A 17,011-nucleotide genomic window follows, 5' to 3' on the forward strand; every position below is an offset into this window, starting at 1 on the left:
ATAGAATGACATTGTATCATGTTACCTGTCCCTTTCCCAATTTGAGGTAAGAAAATGCTGACAAATAGAATTATTCATACACTTGAGGTTTCCATACAGATGTCAAAATTATTCTGAGAAATTTTGGAATGGGACAAAGATTCTGAGGCAAAATCTCCAAACATCGCTGCCCCATTGACAAGTTAGTAGAATTTGGTTGCAAATCCAGTCCAGAGTTATGTCAGTATTTTCTTTATAAAATATACCATTAATTGAAGCTCACTGTTCTATTAATTTTACTAACACCTCAAACAAAGCATCAAATGCCTCACCAGGACTTTCCTAACAAAAATGCAAAATCTAGTTGTATTGAGCAATTTGAAAATTTTAAAGTATTATTATATCTGTCATGGGCAAGACATTTTAAAAAAATAATTAAGAAAATAATGGTTGATGGAAACGGGAGAATACTGAAGAAGTTGTTAAAAATTAGAGTTAGGTTGATAGAGTTTCGGAATCTATTTGTACACATGATGTTCATCTAGCACTGCTGTTGTTTTAAAACTTACTTAAATTTTAACATTGATTTATTTTTTGAGAGACAGAGACAGAGCAGGAGCGGGGCAGGGGCAGACAGAGAGGGAGTCACAGATTTCAAAGCAGGCTCCAGGTTCTGAGCTGTCAGCACAGAGCCCTATGCGGGGCTCCACCTAACAAACTGCTAGATCATAACCTGAACCAAGTGGGATGCTTAATCGACTGAGCCACCCAGGCACCCCTAGCAATGCTGTTTTTGACTCTCAAGTAGCAAGGATGCCTGAACAACTGTGGCGTTATTTGTCACAAATCCCGTCCATATATTATGCATGGATATATTTATACACACACATTAACATACATATATTTTATGGGTATATATACACATTAACATACATTATTATATATAAGTATTAGATAAACATATATATACATCATCTCCAGTGTATATGGTATAATCTTTTATCACATAAGGTTTTCTTTTATTTAAAAAGTCATTCACAGGGCGTGTGGGTGGCTCAGTAGGTGAAGCATCTGACTTTGGCTCAGGTCATGATCTTGCAGTTTGTGAGTTCGAGCCCGGCGTCGGGCTCTGTGCTGACAGCTCGGACGGAGCCTGGAGCCTGCTTCGGATTCTGTGTCTCCTTCTCTCTCTGCTTCTTCCCCCCCTCAAAAATAAATCAACATTAAAAAAATTTTTTTTAAGTTATTCACAAAATACTGTATCCATCGATTAGGTTTCTGTCATATAGCTTAACATGTTAGGTGTGTGGGATTCCATTCTTCCATTTAAAAGTCAACTGGATTTCCCAGAAGTTTAGATGAATTTCTTCTGTTCTTAATCTTTTCCATACGGAAGATTTAAGTAAGTCATCTGACGCAGCAGGTTGGATTACAACCACATAATGTATGCCTTTCTAAAGTACTGGTGTCACACACATGGTTTTTATTTCGGAAGCGAAGAAGATGACAGGTCAAAGAAAGGAAAGGAGGGAGAATTCTGCAAATTGCCAAGACCTTGTAACAAAGACAAAGTAAGAGAAGTCAAGCATACCAGCTTGTGATGAGCTACTATTCAAGCACATTGCACTTCACGGGCCAAGCTACCCCTCAGCCCTCTGGTCCTGCTGATGAAAGTTTCTTCACTCTAGGCCCCTAGATGCTGGCTGACCCTGAGTTGCTCCCAGTGAAACAAACTAGGATTCAGATGATAAAGAATTTTAAAATTGATCACAATAGATATGCAAGCACAAAAGATACGTGTGTGTGTCGGGGGGGGGGGGCGGGTATGCGTGTGTCTGGATCTATGAGCAGGCACGCAATAGCTCAATTGAAATGCTTTGTCATTTAGTATTCCTAAATTCATGGGACCTTCTGTCATGCTTTTTCTCTATCAATGATATTATAAGGGTTAATCCACAATAATTTTATATATCATTGCGATAGATATTTTATGACCAAAAAATGCTGGGAACCGCAATCTAGAATACGATAATAATCGATCATATTAATGAGAAAAGTGTTTTACAGTGGATAATTATTATGAACTTTATATTAGTAGATAATCCTTTAATGATTAATGTAAAATCTCCTAGGTTTTATAGTCTACCAAATGCTTTCCCGTGTGCTTTCTCATTGGATTTCCAGCTAACTTAGGAAATTTTATTATAATTTTATACATTTGATAATATACATGCGCAGAAAACAAAGTTCGGTGAGATTACACAGCTTACTAAAATATCATACTTTCTAAGTCTCTGACTTAAAATTTTTTTTTAATGTTTACTTATTTTTGAGAGAGACAGAGACAGAATGAGAGTGGGTTAGGGGCAGAGAGAGAGGGAGACACAGAATCCGAAGCAGGCTCCAGGCTCTGAGCTGTCAGCACAAAGCCCGACGACGTGGGGCTCGAACTCATGAGCTGTGAGATCATGACCTGAGCTGAAGTCAGACACTCAACTGATTGAACCATCCAAGCGCCCCTCTAAGTCTCTGATTTAAAAGCAGGTTTCAAAATTAGATATTCACTCTACACATACTTTGCTTTTTTTTATACTGTGTGTGTTTCTATGGTATAATGAAGACATTAACAGGTCTTTAAATTTTATCTGTAGGAAGATTAACACTCTATCATGCCAAGGTATTCAAACCCTTTAAATTCTATTTTAACCCAAAAATGGGGTACAGAGGGAGAATTGGATTAGTTGGTAATGGTGGCATATTCTGACCATTTTGTAATTTTAACAATCACCCCTAGCTCTAGTTCTCTCTTGGTCTTTTTTTTTTTTTTCCACAGTAAAATATCCTAGGCTCTTGAGATGCAGTGAAATTTGAATTTAGGGAGAAAATGGATTCGTGTGTGTGTGTGTTATTCACAATGCTCTGTATGAAAATATCCTTAATGAAAGAGGATCAGAGTTTTTCACATCATTATAACAAAACAGAGCATTTATGCAAATATATCCATTGAGTGTTTCCATTATCAGACTATTCTTCATTGATTCATACAACAACAATATCAACTTGATACCATAATGACTTAAAAAGAACACTTTCCCTTGAGCAAATAAAACTCAGTGACTTGTTTTGTTTTTGTTTTTATTGCAGCAAGATACTCCTGGACCCTCTGGCTGTTCTACAGCTGTTTCCATTCATAAAAGTAAAGAAAGGTAAACTAGACCAGAGGTAAAAAAGATACGGAGTATATTCTCTTGCTTCATTCAGTATGACATGTCAACAGAATAAACGTATGCAATATCAGCTCTACGGTTGTTGTACACATCAGCTCAGTTATTTTATGGTGAAATTCCCTTGTAATTCATAGATTCATTTTAAACCATTTATTGAGGTGCAAGCCATTGTGAGCTATAAAGACTTCATAAGATTTAGAAGACAGTAAGCAAATGACTGAATCATGATATAGTAAATCTTATAATAGAAAAGTATACAGCACACAAAGTGAAATGTGCACAGATATTTAAGGGGTAGGATCAGTGTTTCTCAAAGGAGGATGTATATATGCTTTGTCGTGAAAGGTCAGAAAGAGGAAGTAGCATGAGCTTGGAAGCACTGAGGTTAAAAACATAATCTAAATCGGTTGTGTTGTAATAGCTGTACATAAACCACTAAGTCTGTTAAGTATGTGTCACCATGACGAGAGGCAAAGTCATGAGATCAGCAGAGGTCAGATCATGGAGTTATATGACAGGCTCAGAAATTTCGAGAGGGAAGAGTAGCTGGTTGAGGAGAGTCAATATGGATTCAATGTGGAGAATGGAAGGGTGAGGAGAGAATAAGAACAATGAGAATCAACTTGATCATTTCAACAGCACAGGTAGAACATATTGTAGACCTAAACTAAGGTGATAGCCATGGGCAAGGGAAGAGTAGAAGGAGATAGAAGTATTAGGACTTAGAAACATGAAATCATTCAAGTGTTCATGTAAGTGGTATTTGTAGATTGGAGTTTAAATATCTTGAGTTTTCTTGTTTGCTTCTTTAGTTGTTGTTGGATGGTGGTATTACAGTACATTGTAATCCTAAAGAGGGTAAAATTTGACTTCATACTTCCTCGCATTTTTCCAATATTCTGACTTTTCTTTTGACTTGCTGCCTACTTAGTTTTCCTCAGGCTACCCCTATATTTCTCAAGACTACCCTTAAGGACCTGAATGGTAACCTAAGCTCATAACCTTCTCTCCCCCTTTATCACTTTATTTTTTTTCCAAACGGCACCTCCATGATACATGGACATTATTAACTTGCAAAATCAGAGATCTCCAAGATTGATTCACATGAGAATCATCTGGGTTACTATTGTGAAAGAATAAGAATTAGAGAAATGAGACATATAACCAGGCATGGGCTTTATATGGAATTTATTTTTAAAATTTTCAGATATTAATTCCCCAGCAGGTTCCTGTGTTTTAAAGATAATTATTTCACGAAAGTAAATGCAGGCTTACAAGCTAGTTTAATACCTTGGTTGCCACTAAAACAGTCTTTTTCATTTTCAGTTCAGTATTACTTGTTAAGGAACACATAACTTATAAGAAATACTTTGTAAACTGAGGGAAAGCATCTTATTAAGTTTAAAGTACCAGGCACGAAAGCACTTTATCGTTAGGCATTTTCTCTGTGGGAGGAGAAAGGGTGCATTGGATTCTGCCACCTCACATTGTCCTTCATTATTGTTTCCATCTGTTTTTAGTGTTAAGATCAGCTGCTCTGTCTTTATTGCTAAGGCTTCTTTTCTACAGTTGATCTTGTGTGTCCTCCATTCTTAACCTCAAAAGACTCCCATCTAGAACCTTTTGTGTAGGAAGTTGGGTATCAACAACTGTGTGATTAAATACAGAATCACAGTTTTCTTTGTTTCCAGAACAGGTAATGCTCTCACTGAGGATAATTCTTCAGTGAAGAGCCTAATCTGTTGCTTTTCAGATTAGATATTCAGTTGAGGTGTTACAATAAGAAAACCCTGGAATTTTGAAACATTATCAATATGCTTTGAGCGAAACAGGCATATGTTTTTATCATCAGCATTTGTACCACCTGCAAAAGATCTACTTAGGCTTACCCATCCACTAAGTATATGTTCCCAATTCAAATCAGTCGTTGGTAATTACGGAAAACTAAATTTAATCTGCACACTCAACTTAGTTTTCAGAGTAAATACTAACAAACTCAAAGCCATGGCTTTTACCTTACACGGGAGAGAAAGGAAATATTTAGCGAGGGTCAACTGTGTTCCTACCATATACACAAACATGCTGGGCAATACTATTACCCTGTTTATCAAATACAAAATTGGGGCCTACAGGAATAAATATTCTTTTCTAAAGTTGCACAAATCACAAAGCAGTGAGATTTGAAGTTTCTCCAACTGCAAATCCATGTCCTTTTCATCAAACAGCTGCGTGGAAGCCCAGTAGACATTAGTCACGTGGCAACACCCTCTTTCTCCAGTTCCCATCTCCCGGCTGTTCTTGAGATCATCTACCTCATAACATCTCCATTCTGATCTTCTCAACCTGCTCCTCCAGTCTCCCCCAACCCCACAATCAGATGACATCTGCCTAGGAACTGCAATGTTTGCTTCTCACAATTTGGGTTCAGGGTAATGACAGTGGGAAGTGGCACAAGGTGGAGAAGAAAGAATGGTCTCGTCGTTCGCCACCAGTACCCATATTCTTGCAAGATTTCCTCTAACTCCTCTTCTTCTGACTTAGTACCTTTTCTGCTGATATGCTGATAAAACAGTGATACATTACATTCTGTACCCCAACTATCTACTTTTTGGCTAATCGTGACAATGCCAAAGACAAAAGCAGTATGAAGACTTGAACACAAAAGCATTTTTATATAGTCGCTAAAATAAATGGTGTAGTATTAACTAGCTAACCATAACTGAGGAAAGAAAAACCATTTACTTTAGTCAACTATACTATTAATTTTTTCCTGTTCAAGAAATGTAATAGTTATTCTGCTTATCCAAATGAAGATGGGAACATAGATGTCTGCACGAATTTATTGTCAATTTATTTGTTTTCACGTCTAGGTAAGCTTTCATTGAAAACAATGAACTGAATTTTAGATACAATAGGACAAGCCCCACTCAAAACTAATTAAACAAACTGATGACCACTTGTACTCCAAAGAAAATACGTATGATCTTTAGGGATTTGTAAATTCTCTAGGGTCTCAGGAAAGTCATGATAAATGTACTAAATAAAGGATAAAGTGGAAGAGGCAAAATGGATGACCTATCTGGTTTTAAAATAAAACTTATCAATTACTTGTCGTTTAATTATTTTATAGAATTATTGGATACTCATCTAGTCAAGATTATCTTGTATATTGCCTCTTCAGTCCTTCCTTCCTTCCTTCCTTCCTTCCTTCCTTCCTTCCTTCCTTCCTTCATTTAATGATTTGACACACACACAAAATACCTGACATAAAGCAAACACGTTTCCTATGTGTCAGGAACTGTGATAGTAGTTGGTTATAGAATGATGAATAAAACACATGTGTTACCCTCATAAAAGCTGGAGTCTGGCTAAAGAGAGACATTAAAGGAAATGATGATGTAAAAAATTTTTTCATTATAATTATTGGAAATGTCATGATGAAAACAATCACTAGATGCCATAATGGGGAAAAGCAAACATTAAGGCTATTGAATTGGGCAGTTTTATGTGTCAAGACTGTGATGGGTGCTGAAATACCTGAGAGATGCAAGATGAAGCTATTTTAACAGGGAATCAAATAAATAGAATACTGAATGATCAGCATTAGGACAGAGTTATGTATATATATAATCAGGCAGACACTCACAGGGGGAATACCTGACTGAGAATAAGAGGAATAGGATCCCTATGGATGCCCTGAAGAATGGTATTTAGCCATGTAGAGAAAACTTAACAAGAGGCACAAAAGTAAAGCAAGTCACCGTTAACAGCGAACTGTAGCACAAGTGCTATTCACGGAATTGGCAAGTAGCACAAATGGAGAGATAGGTAAAGCCAAACCAAAAAGAGTAAGAATCTCAATGTCCTTCCTGACTGTGGACACCAGATATTATCGGTCTTGCCATATAATCAGAGTTGTAGCATGTGCACTCTAATACATGGGTCCCAGAGGGCACTTAAAGACAGGCTTTTCACAATGACTCTAAATTCCCTAGCATATTTAATCTTATCAGACACTCATCTTGGTATGGCAGAGATTTCAGCGTGTGGAGATACAAAGCATTTGGGTTTTTTTTTTTTTTTTCCTTTGAATGTAGCAGCTACTTACTGCCACCATGTGGAAGCCTAAGTTTACTTAACATGAATATCTAAATGCAGGTTGTTTTAGACCTACAATTGGAATGTTAATTTCTACAGAGATAAAGGAAAATCCAGAGGGCCTTTCAATGAAGATCATCTGTGTCCTCTGTGAGTCTTAGATTTAAACCTTATGGCATTAGATTATATATTAGGCTATTGCCATCTCTGCGTTATAGTGCATTGCAACTTGGGCTTAAGGTTGAATTTGTTGTGCTAGTTATTAATTGTCTTGTTTTCCTATTTCAAATTACGTAGCTTCTTCTATATAGTCTAACACTGAATGCTTAGCAACTTCCCATTCCAATAATGTGCCTCTTTTGTTTTTCAAGTAAGAGGTGATTTCTTGAAAATCTTTATTTAGTACTATCTCCTCTAATATAATTTTAACTCTGTTTTATTTCCTATAAATACTGAACTGTGTAATCATAAATTCTTTTCATCGCATTCTGTGTCATGTACAATCCCTGTTGTGGGAGAAACATAGCTAGTTGAACCTAAGGTGTTATTTGACGACGGGTTTAATCTCTTGAAGGTTACCAGCACAAACTGTAACTTAAAAAGCACACAGATAAAAAATAAGACCATTTAGGGGCTAATATTGTATGTATGTCGTCTGTTTATTCTAGGACCTGAATCTTACAACTGCCGTTAAATTAAGCCTACCATGGGGTGCCTGGGTGGCTTAGTCCGTTGAGCCTCTGACTCTTGGTTTAGGCTAAGGTCATGATCTCATGGTTTGTGAGTTCGAGCCCCACATCAGGCTTCGCGCTGACAATGCCTGCTCGGGATTCTCTCCTTCTCTCTCTCGCTCTCTCCCTCTTACTCTAAATAAGTAAATAAATATTTTTTAAAAAATAAGACTACCTTGTCTGGGAATCCCTCTGTATCAGTTCAGCCATGGCTGCATGGTAGAATCACTGGGAACATTCTGGTGCTGGCATTGGTCACTTCTAAATATTCCTCAAGTAATTCTAATATACAGGTAGAGTTGGGAACCCTTTTTCTGTATCAAAAAGTTTCTTTAATTTAGGACATTAATAAAAAACTAAAAGATTTTATTGAAAATAATTGGGGCTCAAAAATATTGAATGATACTACATATAGCTCAATATTCAGATAATGAAAATACGCACATGTAAAATGTAACAAAACATAAATTTCCTACTTTTCCTTCCAAGAAATTGGAGAAATCCCTCAGGTAGATGTAGCCAGGAGGATTGACTCAGTTTCAAAATATTCCAGGTTTATCTTATGATTATATGATTCAGATTCTATTGTGCTTCTTCACTGAGCTTTAGGATACTCCAGCATCACAGCAATCTATAGCTGAAGAATTAGTTCACTATATCAAGGTGTTCATTTCTACTTCAAATTTTATCTTTCTATAGTAATTCCAAGTTTTATTTTAATTAACAGAGGGTTCATCTAACAGTAAGGCCTGCTTTCTGCATAATGAACTTCCAACATAATGAACTTCAAAAATGTTAGCTCCTCTTTTTATACAACTGAGGCATCTTTGGGCATATTTTTAATGTACATTCTACATTCAGTAACCTCGGTCATATATGGGGAGGGGGGATCTTACAATAATTCTCCCTTTTGCAAGGATCAAAACTTGTAAATTTCAAGCTGAAAATGAAATAAATTTTCCTTCCCTATTTCGTAGGATGAAACATGGTGGCCATGATATTTCCTTTATGATGTAATTTTGAGTTATCCATGGCTGCAAATATGCAAATTCTCACTATTTACTGGGATAACCAGTATATTTTTCCATTTCTAACTTAATATCAAATCATCGATTGTTTGCCTTTGGAATTTATACTTCCTTTCTTATGGTCCTTTAATCCCTCGTCCCCTCTATGTATGTCATTCTAGATTGATATTTTCAAAAAGTGCTGGTAAACTGATTTACATAAAATATTAGCAGACAATTAAATCCCTCCTTCTTCCAGTGGCATAATGGACTGTTACAGACCAAGGAAACTTTGATTGTCCAAATAATGAATCTCTGAGAGTAGAACGTACTTTGGAATGGCAGGTTTGTTGAAGCCAGGAGGGCAAATATTTTGTGATGAGATTTCATTTCCAAAATTTCTCAAATCACTTTATTTGCTTACAAGACTTGCCTTGCTCTAACTCCAAGTTGGGTTCTCAAACATTTATAGGTCATCTAAAATATGACCTGGGCTGAGAATCTGTAACATAAAGCACTCTTCTTAAGGGTGTATATGTAAAAAGATAACTCAAAAAACAATGTGATAGAGATATGGCTCAGGTTTATAGGGGTACATGTAAGCACATACAGGTATGCCATCTAGGGTTAGGGAAAGATTCTTGGGAGAACATACCTAAAGTGACCTTTAATTTTTTTGTTTTAATTATTATTTCTTTTTAATTTGAGAGACAGTGTGAGTAGGGGAGGGGCAGAGAGAAAGGAGGATAGAGGATCCGAAGCGGGCTCTGCGTTGACAACAGCAAGTCCAACGTGGGGCTCGAACTCACAAACTATGAGATCATGACCCGAGCTGGAGTGGGACATTGAACTGACTGAGCCACCCATGCACCCCCTAAAGTGGATTTTATTTTATTTATTTAATTAATTAATTTATTTATTTATTTATTTTTAATATACGAAATTTATTGTCAAATTGGTTTCCATACAACACCCAGTGCTCATCCCAAAAGATGCCCTCTTCAATACCCATCACCTACCCTCCCCTTCCTCCCACCCCCCATCAACCCTCAGTTGTTCTGAGTTTTTAAGAGTCTCTTATGCTTTGGCTCTCTCCCACTCTAACCTCTTTTTTTTTTTTCCCTTCCCCTCCCCCATAGGTTTCTGTTAAGTTTCTCAGGATCCACATAAGCGTGCAAACATATGGTATCTGTCTTTCTCTTCCTGACTTATTTCACTTAGCATAACACTCTCCAGTTCCACCCACGTTGCTACAAAGGGCCATATTTCATTCTTTCTCATTGCCACGTAGTACTCCATTGTGTATATAAACCACAATTTCTTTATCCATTCATCAGTTGATGGACATTTAGGCTGTTTCCACAATTTGGCTATTGTTGAGAGTGCTGCTATAAACATTGGGGTACAAGTGCCTTAAAGTGGATTTTAAAAGGCAAATAGAAATTACTCCAAAGAGGAGAAAGATTATCCAAGTGAATGAATCAATTTAGCAAAAGCAGAAGTAGCAAAGTCGGAAACACATGCTACCTTTCCAGAGCTACAACTAGTTTGGCATTTCTGAAATATAAAATGCAAGGCAGAAAGTTCTAGATGTGAGGCTACTGAGGAGACTATTAGAGTTACCGACCATATTAAATATCTTGAAATATAATCTTCTGCCAGATTATTTTCAAATTGTGCCTTGTGGTAACCTCTACAGAGACATCAGCAAAATAGTGAAATGTATTCTGGTCTCACCTCTTTTTCAACTAGAAGAGCTTGGTTTTTATTTATTAATATTTATTTACATTAACACTTTATATTTCACTTAAAGTCTTTTGAGGCTAAAACCAAAAAATCAAACCTATGCTGTGTACTGTAAGGAGCCAGATTTTTTTTTAATGTTTATTTATTTATTTTTGAGACAGAGAGAAACAGAGCATGAGTGGGGGAGGGGCAGAGAGAGAGGGAGACACAAAATCTGAAGCAGGCTCCAGGCTCTGAGCCCTACACAGGGCTTGAACCCAGGAACCATGAGATCATGACCTGAGCTGAAGTTGGATGCTTAACCAACTGAGCCACCCAGGTGCCCCCAGATTTTTTTTTAAGCAGAGGATTATCACGATCATATTTAGGTTTTAAATAGATCTTTCTGATTGTCCTTGTGAACTCAAGGCTAAGCCTAATGGCTGGGAGAGCTGTTAGCAGGTCAGGCCTAGAATATTAAGTGACTTGCCTGAAGTGACTGAGATAACAACAAATAAAAAGTTGAGATTAATTTGTTGATTAATTACTTGATTACATCCCTATATCTCCTTCCCTTTGTTTATAAAGGATATGCCCCTAGTGAAATCATAACTGAAGCAAGATAATTAATATACATTTTAATACTGTATATTTGTTTTTACATTTCTGAAATTATCAAATTCCCATAGCCAGTAACTATACTAAGAACTTGTCTTTGATTCCTACGTTTGCTTTTACAGTGTTGTCTGGATCTGTTTGGTTCTCTTCTGAAGAGTTGACTTGTGGTTGCCTGGGGCAATGGGAGAAACTGGGCACAGGTCTCTAGCACTTACTAGGATAAGCCCTGGTTTTTCACCTGGTTCAGGTTTCCAAACAGCACCTGCGATTAAGTCCCAAGGCACACGTGCATTTTAAGCTTCTCCTTGCATCAGATTTGTTCAAGTCCCACTGACCAAAGTCAAGTTACATAATCAAGCCCAGATTGAAAAGGTAGAGGAAAAGACTACACAGCTTTAAGAGTCACCTTGCAAAACAAATGCATTTAGAAATCACAGGAACTTGTGGCCAAATTTTTTGCATTCTACCACAAAGAATGTTTTGACCAAATATTTTATTTGAAATTACTTCTTTGAAAACTCTCATATGATTGTCTCTTTGATGTTTCTTGAGAGCACCTTAATATCCCTTGATATGCAGATAGTAATATCACTACTATGGAGGCACTGATATTCATAGACTATTCTGACTTGAACTGGCTTTTCTTGATTTCTTTACATTTTGTCCATGTGTCTTATAGCTGCCCTTAAATCAAGAGCCATAAACAGAGAGAAAAATGTACTCTTTTTGAGACTAACTTGATTATGTCTAGATTAACCTACAATTTTGATTTCACTGAACACTATGCTCAAGCAATTGAAATTGCTGTCCTAAACTGACTACAAATATAAATTATGATTAGCATCATTCTTAATTATGATTTTTGTCTCTTATAATCACAAGATTGCATTCATACAATATCCTTTCTTAAAAATACTCAAACTGGCTTCTTTGCTGGGATTTTTGGGAAGTCAAACACTGTCTTCAAATTATATTGTTTTCTAAATATATCATCTGGGGCACCTGGATAGCTTAGTAAATTAAACATCCAACTCTTGATATCAGCTCAGGTAGTAATGTCATGGGGGTGGGATTAAGCCCCACATTGGGCTCCATACTGAGCATGGAGCCTGCTTGGGATTCTCTCTCCCTCTCTCTTAACCCCCATCCCCAGATTGCATGCTCACTCTTTCTCTCTCTGTCTCAAAATAAATAAGCATTAAATATATCATCATCTAATTCCCCCGCCCCCAGCCCTTAGCCTAATTTATCAGTTCATGTTTATGTTAAGTGTTCATGGGATTAGTAACTTATTGATTGAATGTTAAACCTACAAAAAAATCTTAGATGTAACATAACCCAAAATCCTATCTTTTTGATGTAAAAACTAAGGTTTAAATAATTGATTTCTCTAAAGTTATACAAATATTTATAGAAGATGCACAAATCTACTTTGGCTTTCCTATTTCCCTAATATATATACACATATGTGCTAAGATATGTCTCAATAAACAACTCTATTTTATATACTCTGCTTTTCTAAGAAAAGATGCTTCCAAGGCATGGTTAAATTTGATGCTTATTTCTTTGTAGTTTATAAAATTAATCTTTGATTTTAAGCCACTTATTTTAAGGCATATACTTAATCAGGCTAGAAGTCTTATAGGATTTTCTATGCTCCTATGTATTCTTTGATCTCTTAAGTATTTGAATTTTGCTAAATACAACAAATCAGTTTCTGTGTTGCAGGTATTAAAGTCCATATTAGGTAACATATCTCAATGTGTGGTCCAATTATTATTGAATGACTCACTGGAAAAGTGGTCATTGTGGGGAATTATCTTAAGAACATGTAGGTCACCTGTCCCTCTGGATAGCCTATAACCCATTGTTGGATCAAGCCATACCAACCAAAAGGTAAGGGTTGGGCCATCTAGTCTTAGAGCCCTGCAGGACTTCTTTGATAACTTGCATTTTATTTTATTTTATTTATTTTATTTATTTATTTTTTTGATAACTTGCATTTTAGTGAGAAGTGAGATTTCTTGGAATGTTACTATAAGATGACATTTGTTGTTCTTTGCCAAGTGATTGTTCATTATCTTCTATGGAGCATAGTGTCTTATTGATGGGCTATTAAAAAAATGATTTTAGAGCTAACTGCAAGGAAAGAAAATGATATAATCTCTTTGAATGACTAATTAGAACCATATAGCTAAAAATGCTTCCCTTTTTCACTTTGATTTTCAGGAAACTGAGAGCAAAATATATGACTCGGCTATATGATTTACATAAGTCCTTAAGACTTGTTCAGTTGTGTATTGTTTATGTCCCCCTAACATGGCCTTTATTTTCTGATATATAGTTTTATTACCCCAAACTGGATACCACATTTTTAAATTAGTTCTTATCAGCTGTTCAAAGTTCACTATAGAACAAGGCAAAACTTGTAAGTATGGATTGAATAAATGAATGGATGCACACATTCATTAAGTGTACATGTTTTGAATAATTACTCTCACCAAAGTATTTTCTTATGCTATTATGTTATTTCTTTGCCACAGTCTTATAAAATATGTACTGTCACTTTAGACTACAAAACTGGAATTTCAAAGGTTCAAACTGCTGCCCAGATTCAGGTCAGTAACAAGAAATCAATCAACCAACACTAAAAATCAGGATACCAATTACAATACAGTTTTATTTTTATTGTGCCATGATGCTAATAAAATACCCTGTGAATTAGAGATAAAATCAGATGCTGAGGTTGAATGCTCTAAGAAAAATCTGCACACCACTATGAACAGAAGGTGGGTTTCTACTTTCTTTGCATAGAATTAGATATATATAAAATTTTTATAGGACAATATATGATACTATAAATTTTATTCTAAAAGTTCCATAGCTAAAGTTGATTTTATGGTGCATGTTTCTTAACATGCCTGTGGAAAATATGCTACCAACATAGTTCTATTCTTAAAGGAAAGTACATTAAATTATTTTGTGATTTTTTTTGCAACCTACAGATTTACTCTTCAGTCTCTAATCTTGTATTTAAAAAAACACTTTTTTACTTTAGACATCAAGTTCTTGCTGATTAATAAATAATAATAATAATAATATTTAAGTTTATTTATTTTCTTTTGAGAGAGAGAGAGTGCCAGCAGGGAAGGGGCAGAGGGAGAGAGAGAGAGAGAGACAGAATCCCAAGCAGGCTCCATGTTGTCAGTACAGAGCCCAATGTGGGGCTCAAACTCACAAACCATGAGATCATGACCTGAGCCAAAGTCAAGAGTCAGACGCTCAACTGATTGAGTCACCCAGGTGTCCCAACTACAATGGTTTTAATGGTAATAATAATGGTTACAGTTTTCTTCGTGCCTAACTATCAATAGGCATGCTGTTTGTCATTTCAAAGAAGGGAAACGGGTTCAGAGTGGGTACATATTGTTCTGAGGAAGTCTCACTCGTACAACGAAGAGCAAGGATTTGAAATTGCATGTGCCCGACTCTAATTTCAATATTTAATATATTTACAACTACTACTTACCATCACCACCAAACTTTACATAATGCTTACCCTAGCTAGATACCATCTTAGAAGATTTATGTACATTATATATATTTATATATATCAACTCCTTTAATCCTGAACACAATCTCAGATGTATCCCCACTTTAGAGAAAAGGAAATAAAGACTTAAGACTTTAGATAACTTGTGCAAAATGACAACTAGTCCCTTACACAATCCATACTCTATCCCAAGCAAGCTGACTTAAGAAGATAAACATTTATCCTCCATGTTAAATTCTCTCTACTGCAGTTATTGCTTCTGTAGTTTATTGTTTATGTTGTGGTTTAATTTCCAGGAAGGAGTGTGTTCTCATTTCATGTAATGAAGCCATTTAAGCTTCATCTGCTGCATTTACCCCGAAATTCCTCATTTTTTTTCTTGTTTAGTGGTCATGGCAAGTTTATTTATAAATATTGTAAAAATGTCATGGAAAGAACTTGAAGAAGCTGCATAGCTTCTTGTATACTTTTGTTAATAGGAAAGTACTCTCTGTAACACTATGATTTATTTTGCTGAATTTTAAAGGTCACACTGTACATTTGGCAAATGGTAGGTTTCCAGTGAATATTCAAGGTTCACATTTTTAAAGTATTTTCCAGGCAGAAAATACAAAAAAAAAAAAAAACCCACTTTATTGAAGGTAGACTGGCTGTTGTTTAAATGTCCCAAACTTTGATATGAAGAAAAGCATAAATTAATTTGGTAGCCAAGAACACAGGATCTCAAACATGGTCTAGATACAATTTCAAATAATTCATGTTTTTAAAGATTTTGGGGCTTTGATAAGAACTTTTTTTATGTAAATTATAATTTGGGGAATTAAAATTTGTTACTTAAAATCAACCCACGAAGTACTGGGTGATGTATGGAATTGTTGAATCACTATATGTACACCTCAAATCAACATAACATTGTATTATAACTATGCTGGAATTAAAATGAAATAAAATAGGGGCGCCTTGGTGGCTCAGTCAGCTAAGTCCCCGACATGATTTCGGCTCAGGTTACGATCTCCCGGTTCGTAGATTCGAGCTCATGTCTGGCTCTACACTGACAGCGCAGGGATTCTCTGTCTCCCTCTCTCTCTGCCCCTCCCCTGCTCACATGTGTGCACACACTCACTCTGTCCCTTAAAAATAAACATTTAAAAAAATAAAATAAACCCAAGATTCTTATTTTTTGTAACATCTGATCTCTTTTATTTATTGATTACAAAGAGTATAATCATGGAAAGAAGGGTAATGATTGATTTAAAGCTGAGCTAAAAATGAAAAAGTGATATCAATTATACAAACAAATATTGAAAAAAATACTTGGAAGGAAATTTGCTAAAATGTATAGTGAGATTTTTTTTTTCCTAGATGGTAGGATTAGAGTTGGTAGTTGATTGTTTTCTTCTTCACACTTTTCTGATTTATTTACTTTTCCTACAATAGATATGTATTGTATTTAGAATCAGAAAAAAAAATCATGTCTATTACTTGAGATGAAATGGACATTTCATAAGCTAAGTTGTACAACTGCAAGCTAAGAGTCTGCATGCTATTACTAGAACCAGATCCTTTAATATATTAAATAAAGTGGTAATTTTATCTTGATTTCACACTGGAGCCTAACCATATAACCCCTTTCTGTAATTATTTTAAAATTAATATATATTATGAGATATTTTAAGAATAGAATAGTACAGGGACAATAGATCTCATGTGCATACTTCCAAGGTGTAATACATGTTAATATTTTACCATATTCACTTTATTTTCAATAAAATCTTATAGCTGGAAATGGTGCCTCCTGAGCTCCATTCGATTTGTCTCCTATTTCATTGGCTCTCCAGGGAATATAAAATGCATATTTAACTTTCAAAATCTAGTTAGAATCAATATTGTATCACTTCAGTTGGTATGTGGAGACTTACCACCAACTCAATTCCCTTTCCCTCTCCACACAACGTTGTAATTGTCGTATATGTTACATCTACATATGTGGAAACACCCTATCAGTTAATGCTATACACATTTTGCTTTAAACTGTCAAATGTGGGCAGCTCTTTCTGCCCATGGGTCCTGCTC

Source organism: Acinonyx jubatus, chromosome D4 (genome assembly GCF_027475565.1).
Source record: "Acinonyx jubatus isolate Ajub_Pintada_27869175 chromosome D4, VMU_Ajub_asm_v1.0, whole genome shotgun sequence".
Taxonomy (NCBI): domain Eukaryota; kingdom Metazoa; phylum Chordata; class Mammalia; order Carnivora; family Felidae; genus Acinonyx; species Acinonyx jubatus.